The sequence below is a fragment of the Oncorhynchus gorbuscha genome, linkage group LG06 (genome assembly GCF_021184085.1).
Source record: "Oncorhynchus gorbuscha isolate QuinsamMale2020 ecotype Even-year linkage group LG06, OgorEven_v1.0, whole genome shotgun sequence".
Classification (NCBI taxonomy): domain Eukaryota; kingdom Metazoa; phylum Chordata; class Actinopteri; order Salmoniformes; family Salmonidae; genus Oncorhynchus; species Oncorhynchus gorbuscha.
This window is the reverse complement of record NC_060178.1, coordinates 34,185,126-34,201,567: the sequence shown is the minus strand read 5'-3', so window position 1 is coordinate 34,201,567 and position 16,442 is coordinate 34,185,126. Positions and strand designations below refer to the sequence as shown.

The 16,442-nt window shown below is 41.7% G+C and overlaps 1 protein-coding gene and 1 long non-coding RNA gene across 2 annotated transcripts in view; one reads left to right on the top strand and one right to left on the bottom strand.

The window, feature by feature from the left end:
- LOC124037107 overlaps window positions 1-9,167 on the bottom strand; it is a 23,490-nt gene extending 14,323 nt beyond the window's left edge. The window contains exon 1 of the long non-coding RNA XR_006839117.1: window positions 9,057-9,167. This is a non-coding gene — a long non-coding RNA (uncharacterized LOC124037107). The remainder of the gene's footprint in view (window positions 1-9,056) is intronic.
- LOC124037106 (regulator of G-protein signaling 8-like) overlaps window positions 8,710-16,442 on the top strand; it is a 21,560-nt gene continuing 13,827 nt past the window's right edge. The window contains exons 1-2 of the mRNA XM_046351751.1: window positions 8,710-8,903; window positions 9,027-9,093. The gene's annotated coding sequence lies outside the window, so the exon portion shown is untranslated. The remainder of the gene's footprint in view (window positions 8,904-9,026; window positions 9,094-16,442) is intronic.

Here is a 16,442-nt window from a genome sequence, read left to right as displayed (position 1 = left end):
GGTGGCAGCATCATGTTGTGGGGGTGCTTTGCTGCAGGAGGGACTGGTGCACTTCACAAAATAGATTAAATTATGTGGATGTATTGAAACAACATCTCAAGACATCAGTCAGTTAAAGCTTGGTCGCAAATGGGTCTTCCAAATGGACAGTGACCCCAAGCGTACTTCCAAAATTGTGGCAAAATGGCTTAAGGACAACAAGTCAAGGTATTGGAGTGGCCATCACAAAGTCCTGACCTCAATCCCATACAAAATATGTGGTCAGAACTGAAAAAGCATGTGCGATCAAGGAGGCCTACAAACCTGACTCAGTTACACCAGCTCTGTCAGGAGGAATGTGCCAACATTAACCCAACTTATTGTGGGAAGCCTTTGGAAGGCTACCCGAAACGTCTGACCCAAATTGAACAATTTAAAGGCAATGCTACCAAATACTAATTGAGTGTATGTAAACTTCTGACCCATTGGGAATGTGATAACAGAAATAAAAGCTGAAATAAATAATTATCTCTACTATTATTCTGACATTTATCATTCTTAAAATAAAGTGGTGATCCTAACTGACCTAAAACAGGGAATTTTACTAGGATTAAATGTCAGGAATTGTGAAAAACGGAGGTTAAATGTATTTGGCTAAGGTGTATATGAACATCCGACTTCAACTGTATACAGTGTGTCACTCCCCTTGGTTCCTTTCCCAGGTGTCATTTTTTCTGTTTCAGTTTCATGTCTGTGCGTTCTTCGAGTTTCTTGTTTTGGATTATGTTGCGTTTTTCATTACAAACGCTCACTCCCTGAACTTGCTTCCCGACTCTCTGAACAATGTTTCTGTCCCACCTTTTATCCCTACAGTGCCTAGAACAGTATATTATTTTTTATAAAGATCCAGTCTAGAACTGTTTTTATATGGCCTCTGTCCAGAAAAGTATATTTCTATTTAGCCACTGTATATTTATAGCCATACATCATCTAAACAACCACTCTGCTAGACCTTGGCTTGTCTTCAGAGAATTCCCTTACCGCAAAAACACATGCATTTCACTTGATCAGATATGAATTGTTCCAAAAACATGTTTTCACACGTTTTCATGTGAAGTTAATGTGACAACATGTAAATCAATACATGATTACATGAAACTAAACATTTGAAAACATGTGATTTCAAGTGAAGAGTTCCAAAAATAAGTGTTCACATGAAATTATGTGGATTTTCTGTATGGGTTCTCTGTGCGTTAACACAGAGTTCTCCGCCTTTCCCTCCATCTCTGTTTCTCCCTCTTCCTAACCCCCTCGCCCCGTTTCCTTTTCCCCCTACCACGTTTTCACACTGATGATCATGCTGCGTGGCTCCTAGCCTCCTACTTACGGCAATTGTAATAGTAACAGCAGATATAATCGCCTCACAAAGAGGAGTGCCATCACAGACAAACACACTCACGCACACACTGACGTGGATAAATAACGGCTTGTTCCTCTCAAACGTACGCTGGGGAGGAAAAGAGAGAAAGTGTCCACCTGCGCTGATCAAATACACAAGAGGGCTAAGGTAAAACATCATCCATATTCATCTTACTAGTAGATCGCTACATTACTTAAGTCCACTATGGATAAAGGTTGGGAAGCAGACTGTCATTATGTACATCTGCTGTCAATGTGTCTGATCACCAGAATAGAAAAGATGGAGACGGTTCGTTTACAGGACAGATAACTGTCATCATCTGGAAACACACTGTTAGAGACATGAGAAGATAGTTTATTTACTACTCCACATATAGTTTGGTTTTGGTTGTTGCTTATTTACATCAGCAGTGCATTGTTTACACATTTAGAAATTGTAGTATGTGTGTGTGTGTGTATGTCAGTAATTGTTAGACAATGGAGGAGCTACAGACAGAGGAGATTTGAAGCACCCACAAATCCCACCTACAGGTTTAACACCTCTCTCTCACACTCTTCTAACTCAATCATTATCTCACCTCCTTATCATTTATCACACAAGGGAAATCCAACAAATATTTATCATCCTTGGGTACAGAAATAATCAATATCGTTCCTCCCTCCCTCTCATCTCAGTACTCCTCCCACCCTTTTCAGCATATACTACCCAAAAACCTGCCCCTAATCTAACAGAGATTCTGCCTGGCCACTCTCAACTCAAAAACATTGTATGAACATTTACATCCAAAAAGTGTGCATTTGAAAGAGAAAACAGCTATAGCTACCTAAATCTAGATACAGCTACAGTATTTTTAAGCCAAATGACCCTACAAAGGGTTAGTAACTGTGAAAGCTTTCAACAGAATGAGCTGTCAAGCTTATTCAGTCTGAATAGAGTGGTTTGCAAACCTAATCCCCCAAATACATTGATTACATAAAAACCTAAAGTCAGGATTAAGAGCATAATTTCTGACTCAGCAGAAAATAACATTTAAAAAAATAACAAAAGAAGGGCAATGTTCAAACTTGTAATCATCTACTTCATAATCATCTGCCCAGTGGTTATTATCCAAAAAGATCTCACATTTCCCTGCATAATTAGACGTTGGTCCACGTTCTTTAAATGTCAAATGTCATAGTTGCTCCAAACATAAAATGTCTATGTGTGCTTGTTGCTCCTGTTGCTCTGTATCGTTCCATTTCACCAAACGTCAAATTTCGAAGTTAAGGATTAGGTTTTGACAGTCATTCTGAATGGTTAAGGTTTGGGATATGGTTCATCCTTAAGAGTCCATCGATGCACATGTGCATCAATCTCAGTAACACAGTAAAAAAATCCTCATCAAAATCCGTCAGTTTAAGATAGAGATATCTGCATGGGCTGCGTCTCAATCCACCTCATCCGCCCATGTCGCCCTTCCGCATCTGCAGTCGAAGATAGCCAAGCTACAGCGGTGTTTGTCAGACCATGAGACATCCCGAAAATTGGTCTTCTCAATTAAAGGTCTGTAGCGTCGGAACGGTTGAACATACAAACTATTATGATCTATGGAAAGGGGAGACTTGCACGAATGCAATGGTGTCACGAGACTCATGCAAATGAATGGAAGTACGGAGGAAGATTTGTGTTAAATATGTGCCAAAAAATATTTCCTTCACTTTCTTACATCTCCTAGAACCTTAAAAACCTTATTCCTTATGATTTATTTTTGATAGTCTTTTTTTTGCCATTTAGAACTGTGTTATTCAATGCGTTTGTAGGGGCTATGGTAGTAACGACCAAATTAAATATTTTATCAAATCATTTTTCAACCTAATTTTTATATCAAAAGGGGTCCTCGAATTCTTAATCAACACACAACCTTCTGATCCAGAGTCCACCACCTCCATCCACCTCAGCCCACAATGCTGTAGTACAACCCAAGCTTTGAAGCCATTTTCCATCATCCTTAGGACATTTCAACATCAATCTTGAACGACCTGGCTGTATTATCACCTATCCATGATTCCAGAGCAAATTAACAAATAAATGTTGTTTTGTTGTGCAAAGGTTGAATAACGAAGCACATGTCTGTGCTCGTTGTAAACCGTACAATGATTCTGATACAGAGATGAAAACGAAAGCTTAAAATGTAATTATAAATTGCATGCTGTGATGCTCCGCACAATGTCATTTTTAGCCAATATTACATTACATATATTTAGTTGAAATAGAACTGTTCTCATCGCTCAGGGCTGGATGGGTATATGGCCTTGCTCAGGGTCCTTACTGCCCTTGTGACATATGCCTCAGTCCCCAACTTCCACCTCCAGGGGGCAGTGAATGTGTCTGTGTGTTTGCGTGGGTGTGCATGCGAGTGTGTCTTAATTGTTTCTTATTTGAAATGGTAATGAGTGCATTAGATTCAATTGCAGCCTACTGGGCAGCAGCACACATGAAAATCAACCTCTCTGTAGAACAAAAGTGACATTAATATGATCGTACATGACTGTGCCTGAAGAGAGCTAGGGTAAAAATAGATAGACAGTGTTAGTTTGATGAACTGAGACTGGCTTTACCCCATGCCTGTCGAGGTGCGCCATGCATCAGGGCTGATGTGTTTATCAGGATCAGGTCTACTCTATGAGAGTGTATAGAGATAGCCTACACTCAGTTGTGTATACTGCAAAGCTGGCATAACAAGGCAAGGACATCAGTGAGACAGCAAGCTGCAGCCTGCAGAACAGACAACAGGGCTAATTTTAGAGTTAGATTACCTGAGAGGGTAAGGTCAATGCGTCTGTGTATAAAAGCATGATAGCTGGGGTCCACATAACAATGTTCATGAAGGGTAACCGTTGGCAGTGGCAACATGTACACAAATAGGGATGTGAGAGATATAGAGAGAGTGATGAGGTAGGGATGGAAAGAGGGTAGAGAGAAGAATGGAATCAGTTCAAACGGATTCAAGTTTGCCCCTCGGAGACAAACTGGACATCAGACAGATAGACGGATAGACAGAGCAGGGCAGGGACAGGCAGACAACCCCAGCCTTAAACAAAGACAGCAGAGCAGCATAGGTCTGTAAGGCCATAATTAGCCCATAAACAGCCTGGGAAGGTTTCAGCACTGGCACTCATCTTTTGGACAGGGACACAGACGGTATCCAAATGTGTGCATGCGCATACCCTTATGCAAAAGTGGACACACATACAGATACACACAATAAATAAAAAGGACACCGAATTATTCAGTGTTCCCATGATGTTTAACTCACACGGGAAATAAGTGATTGCAGCAATTGCTTCTCTCCATACCTAATGCAACATTTAGATAATACTGTACTTTAGCAACAAAGGGAAACACTGCATGGTGGGAAACTGCTTGCACCAAGTCAACAGGGTGGTTATTCCAACCTGGTCTCAGAGCATTTTGTATTATTCTGTACATAAATCAGAAACACTTGATTTAGTATGATATGTGACTCGTTTCAGGAAACTAGGCATATGTCGCGCGTCAATACTTCACAGGAAAGTCATTTGAACGTAAACTTTTTTTTATCATATGTGTTTTTGGGCAAAAATGCCTTCGGGAACATGTGAACTTTCATGTGCCTTAATATCAAATGTGTATGCAATCTGTAAATACGAATACAATTGTTAAATTACAGGACAAATTGGTTTAGCCACAGATAAAGGAACCAACCTTCCTGCTAGCCATGATTAGCGGCGATAATGAGTGGGCTGGGCATGCCGAGAGATGAGTTTGCATTGGTCTGCCATGTAGCGCCATTCTGCCTATAATATGAGCTGGTCAATATGTGTAGGTAATCCTTTCTAACACAGCGTTTTTGAAAGATATCACATAGTACAAGTGCATAAGTGTTGCGCTCCACTTTCTGGAGGACCGAGTTTTAAAATCAGTGGAATTAGAGTTTGATATCTAAGGAGCTGGATAAAATATGAGGACGGAGTCGAAAGAGATCACACAGAAGGCTGTTGTATAAAACACCTCTCTCAGGATTCAAACTAAGGGCAACCATGGCATCTGTGATAGAGAGGGAGAAGTGTCCATCCATGTATATGGGTAAAGATAGTCTATCTACCGTCATTTTCAGATATTGCACGTTTCTAATTTTGTCAGAAAGACTTTTTCATTTCAAGTGTACTGTTAGCTAGCCCAGCTTAAGTTAGCTGGCTGGCTCGCTAGCTAACGTTATGTGTATGATCTGTGTATTTATATTATTCTTATCTCAGAGCCATTTGCAATGCTAGTTATAGCCTAATGTTAGCCAGCTAACATTGAACCTGGTTGGTAAGCTACCTGCAGATTCATGCAGGGTTGTAACATTATGAGTTAGGATTATGGTTCATTGTTTAGCTAGCTAGCTATATTTCTAATCAAAAGACTCCACTATGCAAGTAACCATTTCAATAGAATGCTCATGATATCAATGCAAAAACTGTCGATAGACGTAGCTGGTAAATTCGATCTGGCTATCTACTCTAATTTCAGAGCACTCTCGTCTGAGTGTTCCAGAGCGCAGAATAACTGGCGAATTTACGAACGCTCAACACAAGTTGAATATGGTTGGTGTCAGTAAACATCAGCAAACAAGTCTAATTAAATTGTTGCAAAGCAGAGTTACAGTCACCAACACGCTGAATAACATGAAAACAGCCTAATCAGCTCTGCCAGGGCGAGTAAAATGGTCAAAGTGAGGTGTTCTAATATTTGTGTCTGGAAGTAGCTAGCAAGCTAGCCAACATTAGCTAGTTAGCTTTGATGGTTGACTGCCGTTGTGAGGTCAGAACGCTTGGATCAACCCTACTCCTCAGCCAGAGCATCCAGTGTAAGCTCTGAATGTTCCGAGAGTGAAACGCTCTTGACAGCACTCTGAATTCATGAACACCCAGTGCGCACTCTGAGCACACTCTGGCAATTTACGAACACACCCGTAGTATTAACCAGCCTTTAGGCTTAATCTTTGGTTGTTTAGTAGATGGCCTCACATGTCAATCCTGAAAGAGATGGGTGAGGCTAAGGCTTTAGAGGGTGTGAATTATGCTGAATGTCAACTTTCAAAGCAGAATTACTTTCCCAGTTCCTCAACTGTAGTGTATAATATACAATTTTCTAGCTCTGAGTCTACTTTTGTACAATTTCAAATTTTGCTATATAAGAACGAATCGAGCCAGTCGGATACATACATTACATTTGGTAAGGTTACAGATGGTTCCTTAAAACTTCTTGAGGGGCAATATTTGGAAATTTGGATAACTGACGTCCCCAAAGTAAACGTCTGGTTACTCAGGCCGAGAAGATAGGATATGCATATAATTGGTAGAATTGGATAGAAAATATGCTAACGTTTCTAAAACTGTTAAAATAATGTCTGTGAGTGTAATAGAACTGATATGGCAGGAGAAAACCAGAGGAGAATCCATCCGGAAAAAAATGTTTTTGGAGCTCACCACTCATTGAAATGGCTGTCTATGGGAAAATCAATGCAATACCTCCCAGATTGCAATTCCTAGGTCTTCCAGTAGATGTCAACAGTCTTTAGAAAGAGTTGTAGGTTTGTTTTTTGAAAAATGAGCTAGAATTTGTATATTTTCTAGGTGGCTCCCATTTTGGCAGTAGTATTGTGGCGCGCGTTGGTGAGGGCGCGCACTTCGTTATTTATCTTCGGTAATGAACATACTATTCTATGTCTTAAATTTGATTGTTTATTTACATATTAGGGTACCTGAGGATTGATTAGAAACGTTGTTTCACTTGTTTGGATAACGTTTATTGGTAACTTTGTCATTCATTTGTATGCATTTTGCACGCCAAATAAACTGACTTTTTTGGGATATAAAGAAGGACTTTATCGAACAAAACAACCATTTGTTATGTAGCTGGGACCCTTGGGATTGCAAACAGAGGAAGATCTTCAAAAGTAAGGGATTTATTTTGTCGCTATTTCTGACTTTTGTGACTCCTCTGCTTGTTTGAAAAATGTTTGTAATGCTTTTGTACGCAGGGCGCTGTCCTCAGATAATCGCATGGTATGCTTTCACCGTAAAGCCTTTTTGAAATCTGACAAAGCGTTTGGATTAAAAAAGAAGTTACGCTTTTAAACGATGTAAGACACTTGTATTTTCATTCATGTTTAACATTACAATTTTTTATTTAGAATTTGGCGCTCCGATTTCACCGGATGTTGTCGAATTTGATCCCGGTAGCGGGATTTCTGCACTAAGATTATTAAGGAAAAAATAATAATTGGGTGCTTGGTCATGGAGGATGGTTCAGTGTAAAACACAAACATCTAGTAGCCCAAAAATTGCGAGTTCAAATCACATCAACTGCTTGCTACTCAGCATGCAAGCTAAACCTTTCCTTAACATTTACCCTTCCCTTGACCGTGCAACCTAACTCTTAAACTTAACCCCTAGCCTATTGTACTTTTTGAAAGTTCGTAACATATAACACGTTTAGCAAATTCTTAATCTGTTGTATGTTTTGCAAATTACTAACATATTGTACGTTTTTCTAATTTGTAACATACTGTACCTTTTGAAAATGCGTAACATATACCACTTAACAAATTTGTAGCATATTGTATGTTTTGCATATTCATAACATATATTACAAATTCATTCGTAAGATATCAAATGAAATTGGTGATGGACATTCACAAATTAATACATACCATGGGAAACGTAACATATCATATAAGTACAGAATACTATGAAATGCTCTGAGACCAGGTTGGTTATTCATGCAGTGTTTTATACCCTGCAGTGGTATTCCAACAAACAATACACTGATTTGAACCGATACATGTTCATGGCCAAATGTCAAGGCCAATGATGTTTCCTTGACAGATGGACATACCAGGATCTGCTCTCCAACTACATTCTCCACACTAAGAACAAGAAAACCATGGCACGGGAAGAAGTCAAAATACCGTATGGTACCAAAACAACATCAAAGGGAATTTTTAGACCCAGTACTTTCAGGATCCCTTTTCAGCAACCAGGCATCTTTTTAAAGGAATTGCGAATGTTGTTCTATAAAAAATTCATGAGGAAACTGACATGTTCAAATTTGGAATCCTTTTTATAGCAGCCCCTCCAGGAGTCTGTGCCTGCTGCATGGCTGAATAGAACATTAAGTGGCTTACCCCTGACTACACAGATTTGTCACAGAACTTTATAAATAGCTCTGCAGGCAGACTGACAGGCACGTGTTCCCACCCAATGTAGGTGAAGAGATTCAGCTCACTACAGAGCAGAGAAAACGTGAAAACACAGCTCTGCTCTCCACTGCAGAGATTGATTGATATAATACATTATTGTCCCTCGTCTGGCAACATACAGCAGTTCCTGGCAAACATACACAAAATCAAAGCACAGGACATACAACACTCCATTTACAGACAACACATATCACAAGACGTACTTCAAACGTATGGATGAATACTGAAAGTTTGGAGGTATGTCAGTGCATATCTGCCATCTTACGGGCTCCTGACCAATTCTGCTATTTTTTGTGCTTATTTTCGCTGATCGTAACTTTTCTTTACATAATGTTTCTGCCATCCTATGACCGAAAACAGCTTCTGGACATCAGAACAGCGATCACTAACCTCAATTTGGATGAAGATTTCTGAAAAGTCTGCGCAGGTACAAAAATATTGAGATTTATAAACTAGGCGCACCCTATACAGTGCATAGGCATGTTTCCCATTATAAATCAGATCTGTCGTAAAGCTGTCATAAAACAGTCGTAAATGAGCATAGAAATTCCACCTGGAAAACGCCTCCATTCACATTTTATTGTGACGATAATGCTGTATTTGCTGTATAATTTGGAACTATTGGTATTAGGCCACGGCATGCAAAAATACTTATTGTTGTTCAGTATTTTGTTTTCGCGCTCCTATCGCACAGCAATACTGTATCATTCCCATACTCCTCCATAGAGAATGGAAAGTGTTGAGCTAGACACAGACAGCTCATTTGGGGGCTCATATGAACCACAGAGACTGAGTGTGGGATAATAGCGTGGTCGTGTTGAACCTTTCTTGTTCTCTCGGCTTCTCTACCAACAACTAATTGCATATAGAGCTCATAACCTGTATAACTAGACACCTCATAGGGACTAGTGAGCTACTAGCAGGAATCAGTAATATATACACACATTAATTACCAAGAGAGTTTTCATCTATACTTTTCGTCTGATGTTTTCATCTATATTTTTACAAGGTCTTGAAATACATCCACAGGTACACCTCCAATTGACTCAAATTATGTTAATTAGCCTATCAGAAGCTTCTAAAGCCATGACATAATTTTCTGGAATTTTCCAAGCTGTTTAAAGGCACAGTCAACTTAGTGTACAGTATATAAACTTCTGAACCACTGGAATTGTGATACAGTGACTTATAATGAATTAATCAGTCTGTAAACAAATATTGAAAAAATGACTTGTGCCATGCACAAAGTAGATGTCCTAACCGACTTACCAAAACTAGTTTGTTAAGAAGAAATTTGTGGAGTGGTTGAAAAAACGAGTTTTAATGACTCCAACCTAGTTGTATGTTAACTTCCAACTTCAACTTGGCCTACTGTATCTCCATGATCTCATACTTCGGCACATCTACTCTGTACTGGTAACCTGTGTATATAGTTATCGTTACTCATTGTGTATTTATTCCTTGTGTTATTATTTGGTGTTTATTTTTCTCTCTGCATTGTTGGGAAGGGCCCGTAAGTGAGCATTTCACTGTTAGTCTACACCTATTCTTTACAAACCATGTGACAAATAAAATGTTATTTGTTTTGAAAATGTATGTGTTCAGGAATCTGTCTTCGGCCGGACTGTAATGTTTGTAATGTACTGGTTGTACAGCAGGTGTGTGATGTCTTTATTGATGTGTCTGGCTTTGTAGATGGTTCTGGTTTTATAGAGGGATGATATGCTTTGGCACTTGACACAGCAGACTTTGCTTGAAATGTTGACAGTTTTGCGAATTGTGTGGGTGTTTGTTATTGAGAGTGAACTATACCAGCCAAGGAAACAGAAGGTGAGAATGCTTTAGATCAGGGGTCCCCAAACTTTTTCCTGTGAGGGCCACATAACTTTTCCCTTCTCTGATGGGGGGGCCGGTGTCAGTTTGTAACAGAAAAAGTGTGACGATCGTAGGGGAGCTTAAAAAATGTATTGTTTTCCAGAAAGCCACACATAACCAAATAACCCTTTCCAGGTTCTTTACAGAAAAAAAGTCAGGAAACAAATAATAACACTATTAATGAAATAAATAATAACTAAATAACCCTCTCTGAGTTCTTCACAGAAAAAAACAGGAAATAAATAATAACTAAATAACTCTCTCTGGGTTCTTCATAGAAAAAAAAGCCATGGAACATTAACTTTCTGTCGTGCCATGCACAATCTTAACAGATAAACGTTCAGCTCAGTTGTCAGAGCAGAATCTCTCTGACACATATGAGCAGTCTCTTAAAGTTCTTGTGTTCCTTCCTTATAATCCTTTTGTAGGTTCCAGTAGGCTTGTAGACACCGCTGTTTGCAGCTCTCTCTCATCAACTTCCCTGTGAAAACCACAAAAGAAGCAGGTTGAGAAACTGAACTAAGTGATACAGCACCTACACAGCACAATACATTTCACTACCAGTATGGTTGTAAAGATGGATTTTATCCCAGTAGATTTTATTATGATTATATTTGTTTATGCTCAGAATGACTCATTCAAGTCAGAAAAGTGAGCTTACCTATGTATGTTCATCAGTGTGAACTGTGGGCCTGCATCTGGCTGGTGAGAAGTTGAATATCAGGTTCCATTCTAGTTACAGCCAGTCTCAAGCACTGATGCAAATGTTCATCTGTCAATCTTGATCTCATCGGGGTTTTCAGCAGTTTCATGCGAGAAAAGGTTTTCTCGCAGATATACGTGCTGCCAAAAACTGTGGACATTTTCATTGCGTGTTTTTTGATGTTTGGATATGTGTCGTTTGGGAGGGCGGCATAGAAGTCAATGAGACTGTTGGGCTTGAATGCGTCTTTCAGAACATCACAGTTCTGTAACAGCCAACTCAAACTGATATGAAGGCTGGGCTTCATCAATGTCGGCAACAAAGGGGTTCTGAAAAAGACAGATTTCTTTCACTGAATCGCACACCGAACTCCGCCTTCAGCATTTCCAGTGCTTCCACGCACTTTTCAGCTGGGAACGGGACCGCTGGGTTCTCAGTCGACAGGTTTTGGGTAGCAGAAAGATGGACGAAGTTGCGCTTTTTCACTTGTTCCAAAAGCAGCGCTAATTTCACCTCAAATGCTTTTATGTGTGAATACATGTCGCAAATGAGTTTCCCCTCGCCTTGTAGCTGCAAGTTAAGGCTGTTAAGTATTTCTGTCACGTCTGTTAAAAATGCGAGGTGCCATTTCCATTCTGGGTCGATCAGCTCTGGGACCGTTTTGTCTTTTAAATGAAGAAATGCGTTAATTTCGGGTAGCAGCTCGTAAAAACGCCTCAAAACTCTGCCCCGGCTCAGCCATCGGACCTCTGTGTAGTACAGCACATCTCCGTGCGTAGACACCAGTTCAGACAGGAATTCTTGGAACTGCCTGTGTTTAAGTCCCTTTGCTCTGATGAAGTTTATGCACGACACCACAACCTTCATTACAGAATCCCACGTCAACACTTTGCAGCACAGTGCTTGCTGGTGAATTAGGCAGTGCACTCGTAGCGGGGCGGTGAGACCCCTTTTTTCCAACTCCCGGTTCATGCGTCCTATTAGACCGCAAGTTTCGCCCACCATGCTAGGAGCCCCGTCAGTCGTGATGCTAGCTAGCTTTGACCAGTCCAGGTCCAACTTCTCCATGGTTTGGCACACTTTGTCAAAAATATCCTCTCCCGTTGTAGTCCCTTTGAGACTTGAGGGCTGCCAGCTCCTCGCATATCTCAAAGTTTGCGCTAACTCCACGAATAAAAATGAGCAGTTGCGCTGTGTCTTGCACGTCCGTGCTCTCATCAAGTGCTAATGAAAAAAAGTCAAATTCTTTCGTCTTCTGCTGCAGCTGGGCATATACATTACTCCCGATTTCTTCAACGCGTCTGGTGATTGTACTCGCCGACAGACTTACGGCATTAAATGCATCTTTCTTCTCGGGACACACCTCCTCCGCGACAGCATCCATACATTTCTTAACAAACTCTCCGTCAGTGAAAGGCTTACCGCTTCTTGCTATCAGTTTAGCAACCCGAAAGCTGGCCCGAACGGATGCCTGGTTCAGCTGAGCTTGGCGTACAAATGTATTCTGCTGAGATAGTAGTCCACTTTTTAGCTTTGAGAGTTTGTCTGCTCGTATTTGGCCTTGCAAGCTAACGTACTTGTCTTTGTGACGGGATTCATAGTGTCGGCGAAGATTGTATTCTTTGAATACCTCCACCGTCTCTTGACAGATGAGACAAACAGCCTTTTCTTTGCATTGAACAAAAAAATAATCGTTTGTCCACTGCAGGTTAAATACCCTGCATTCTGAATCAAATTTTCTCTTACCTAACCTTTTCGCCATTATTCCGTTCTCTCTTTGACAGGGCCGGGCCTAGGATTTTTTTTCTGGAGGCCAAATAGGAAAAAAATTCGATAGCGTCTCTGGTATTGTTCAGAGGGCCGGGCCAAATGTGCTGACGGGCCGTATCCGGCCCGCGGGCCGTAGTTTGGTGACCACTGCTTTAGATGAATGCCTTATAGAAGAGATGGAGTATTGTGTTCTAAACATTGAATTTTACTGAGGAAGTGCAGTCTTTGTTGTACTTTTTTGAATATTGCTTTTGTGTTAGAATTCCAGGTTAGTGTAGAGTCGAGGATTGTTCCCAGGGAGTGGTATGCTTTTACACTGTCAATATTTTCTGTGTTGATTTTGACCGGTTCCAGATCCTCAGCTTTTGTTTGGAAGTTGGAGATATATATATATTTTCTTTTTGGGACGTCTACTTGTAGTGAGTGATTGTTGCCCCATTCTGTGAATGTGTGTATTTCATGTCTGTAGTTTTGTTCTTGAATGCCTAACATGCTTCCGACCATGGCTGTGCCATCTGCAAATTTGATGGTGTGGCAGAGCATGACTTTACGCAATTTGTAAACAATATGAAGAGAACTGGTGAAATGACACTTCCTTGGGGACAACTGCGTTGCTGAGTATGGAATGGGAAAGGGCAGAGTTCACCCTCTGTTTGAGGGAGGTTATTCAGGACGCTGTCAACCCATCTGATGATGTAGCTGTTGTCCATACGTTTTTGCAAAAGGAGATGTGGTTGAATGGTGTTGAATGCTGAAGAGAAGACCAGGATCAGAATCCAGGTATATGATTTTGGTGTATCCAAGTGCTGGTGCAGGATGTGCATGAAGAATAACAGAGTGTCCTCTGTAATCCACGCTGCTTTGTAGGTAAATTGGAAGGGGGCCCAACAGCTGTTCTGTTATTATCTCTATTGACGTGAGGGCAACAGGTCTATAATCGTTGAGGACTTTCAGTTTAGGGATCTTAGAGAATTATCACAGCTGATACTGATCTGTATATAGTCAAGGGACATTTCGAGAGCTTGGGACTATAAGGTTATATCTGCAATTTTGTCCAAATTGAGTTATTTACACAGTCTTGTTCTGTTCAATGTTCTTTACCTACAGTTACATTTACATTTACATTTACATTTAAGTCATTTAGCAGACGCTCTTATCCAGAGCAACTTACAAATTGGTGCATTCACCTTATGACATCCAGTGGAACAGCCACTTTACAATAGTGCATCTAAATCTTTTAAGGGGAGGGGTAGAAGGATTACTTTATCCTATCCTAGGTATTCCTTAAAGAGGTGGGGTTTCAGGTGTCTCCGGAAGGTGGTGATTGACTCCGCTGTCCTGGCGTCGTGAGGGAGTTTGTTCCACCATTGGGGGCCAGCGCAGCGAACAGTTTTGACTGGGCTGAGCGGGAGCTGTACTTCCTCAGTGGTAGGGAGGCGAGCAGGCCAGAGGTGGATGAACGCAGTGCCCTTGTTTGGGTGTAGGGCCTGATCAGAGCCTGGAGGTACTGAGGTGCCGTTCCCCTCACAGCTCCGTAGGCAAGCACCATGGTCTTGTAGCGGATGCGAGCTTCAACTGGAAGCCAGTGGAGAGAACGGAGGAGCGGGGTGACGTGAGAGAACTTGGGAAGGTTGAACACCAGACGGGCTGCGGCGTTCTGGATGAGTTGAAGGGGTTTAATGGCACAGGCAGGGAGCCCAGCCAACAGCGAGTTGCAGTAATCCAGACGGGAGATGACAAGTGCCTGGATTAGGACCTGCGCCGCTTCCTGTGTGAGGCAGGGTCGTACTCTGCGGATGTTGTAGAGCATGAACCTACAGGAACGGGCCACCGCCTTGATGTTGGTTGAGAACGACAGGGTGTTGTCCAGGATCACGCCAAGGTTCTTGGCGCTCTGGGAGGAGGACACAATGGAGTTGTCAACCGTGATGGCGAGATCATGGAACGGGCAGTCCTTCCCGGGAGGAAGAGCAGCTCCGTCTTGCCGAGGTTCAGCTTGAGGTGGTGATCCGTCATCCACACTGATATGTCTGCCAGACATGCAGAGATGCGATTCGCCACCTGGTCGTCAGAAGGGGGAAAGGAGAAGATTAATTGTGTGTCGTCTGCATAGCAATGATAGGAGAGACCATGTGAGGTTATGACAGAGCCAAGTGACTTGGTGTATAGCGAGAATAGGAGAGGGCCAAGAACAGAGCCCTGGGGGACACCAGTGGTGAGAGCGCGTGGTGAGGAGACAGATTCTCGCCACGCCACCTGGTAGGAGCGGCCTGTCAGGTAGGACGCAATCCAAGCGTGGGCCGCGCCGGAAATGCCCAACTCGGAGAGGGTGGAGAGGAGGATCTGATGGTTCACAGTATCGAAGGCAGCCGATAGATCTAGAAGGATGAGAGCAGAGGAGAGAGAGTTAGCTTTAGCAGTGCGGAGCGCCTCCGTGATACAGAGGAGAGCAGTCTCAGTTGAATGACTAGTCTTGAAACCTGACTGATTTGGATCAAGAAGGTCATTCAGAGAGAGATTAGCGGGAGAGCTGGCCAAGGACGGCACGTTCAAGAGTTTTGGAGAGAAAAGAAAGAAGGGATACTGGTCTGTAATTGTTGACATCGGAGGGATCGAGTGTAGGTTTTTTCAGAAGGGGTGCAACTCTCGCTCTCTTGAAGACGGAAGGGACGTAGCCAGCGGTCATGGATGAGTTGATGAGCGAGGTGAGGTAAGGGAGAAGGTCTCCGGAAATGGTCTGGAGAAGAGAGGAGGGGATAGGGTCAAGCGGGCAGGTTGTTGGGCGGCCGGCCGTCACAAGACGCGAGATTTCATCAGATGCCAAAACAATTCTCCATGACGCCTCCTCCAACACCTACCAATGTTTCTCTGTAGAGAAAGTGTTAGTTTAGATGGATGCTGAAATACAATAGCAATATAATACATTTTAGCAGACAATTTTATCCAAAGTGCCCTAGAATTAACTCGTATATTCTGTACGTATGGTAGCACATTCATGAATCAAACCAACAACCTCAGTGTTTCTAGCAGCACCATGTTCCATCCAACTAAACCATCTTAACCAACAATATATATTTTTTTGCAATATAGTGGCCTGTAGGAATCAAGCTTATTGAAAAAGGAAAAGCTTTTGTGATACAAGCAGTTTGTTGATATTGTAGTGGGAATGATGTGGCATCTGGCTTTAGGGTAATGATCACCAAAGGAAGTAATACTCACACTAACTACCCTGTTGTTCATAAGTATAAAAAGACCAGACAACCCCCCTCTCTTTATTCGCCAGCAGAGAAATACTGCAAACACCAGTTATTTAAAAGAGGAGTCCTTGGATTACAGAAGCTTGACTGACCATTCCAATAACACCAAGAGGCAAAGCAACACTCAGTTCTCTAACAATTTACCCACCAATGGGATGGAGATCATGTCAC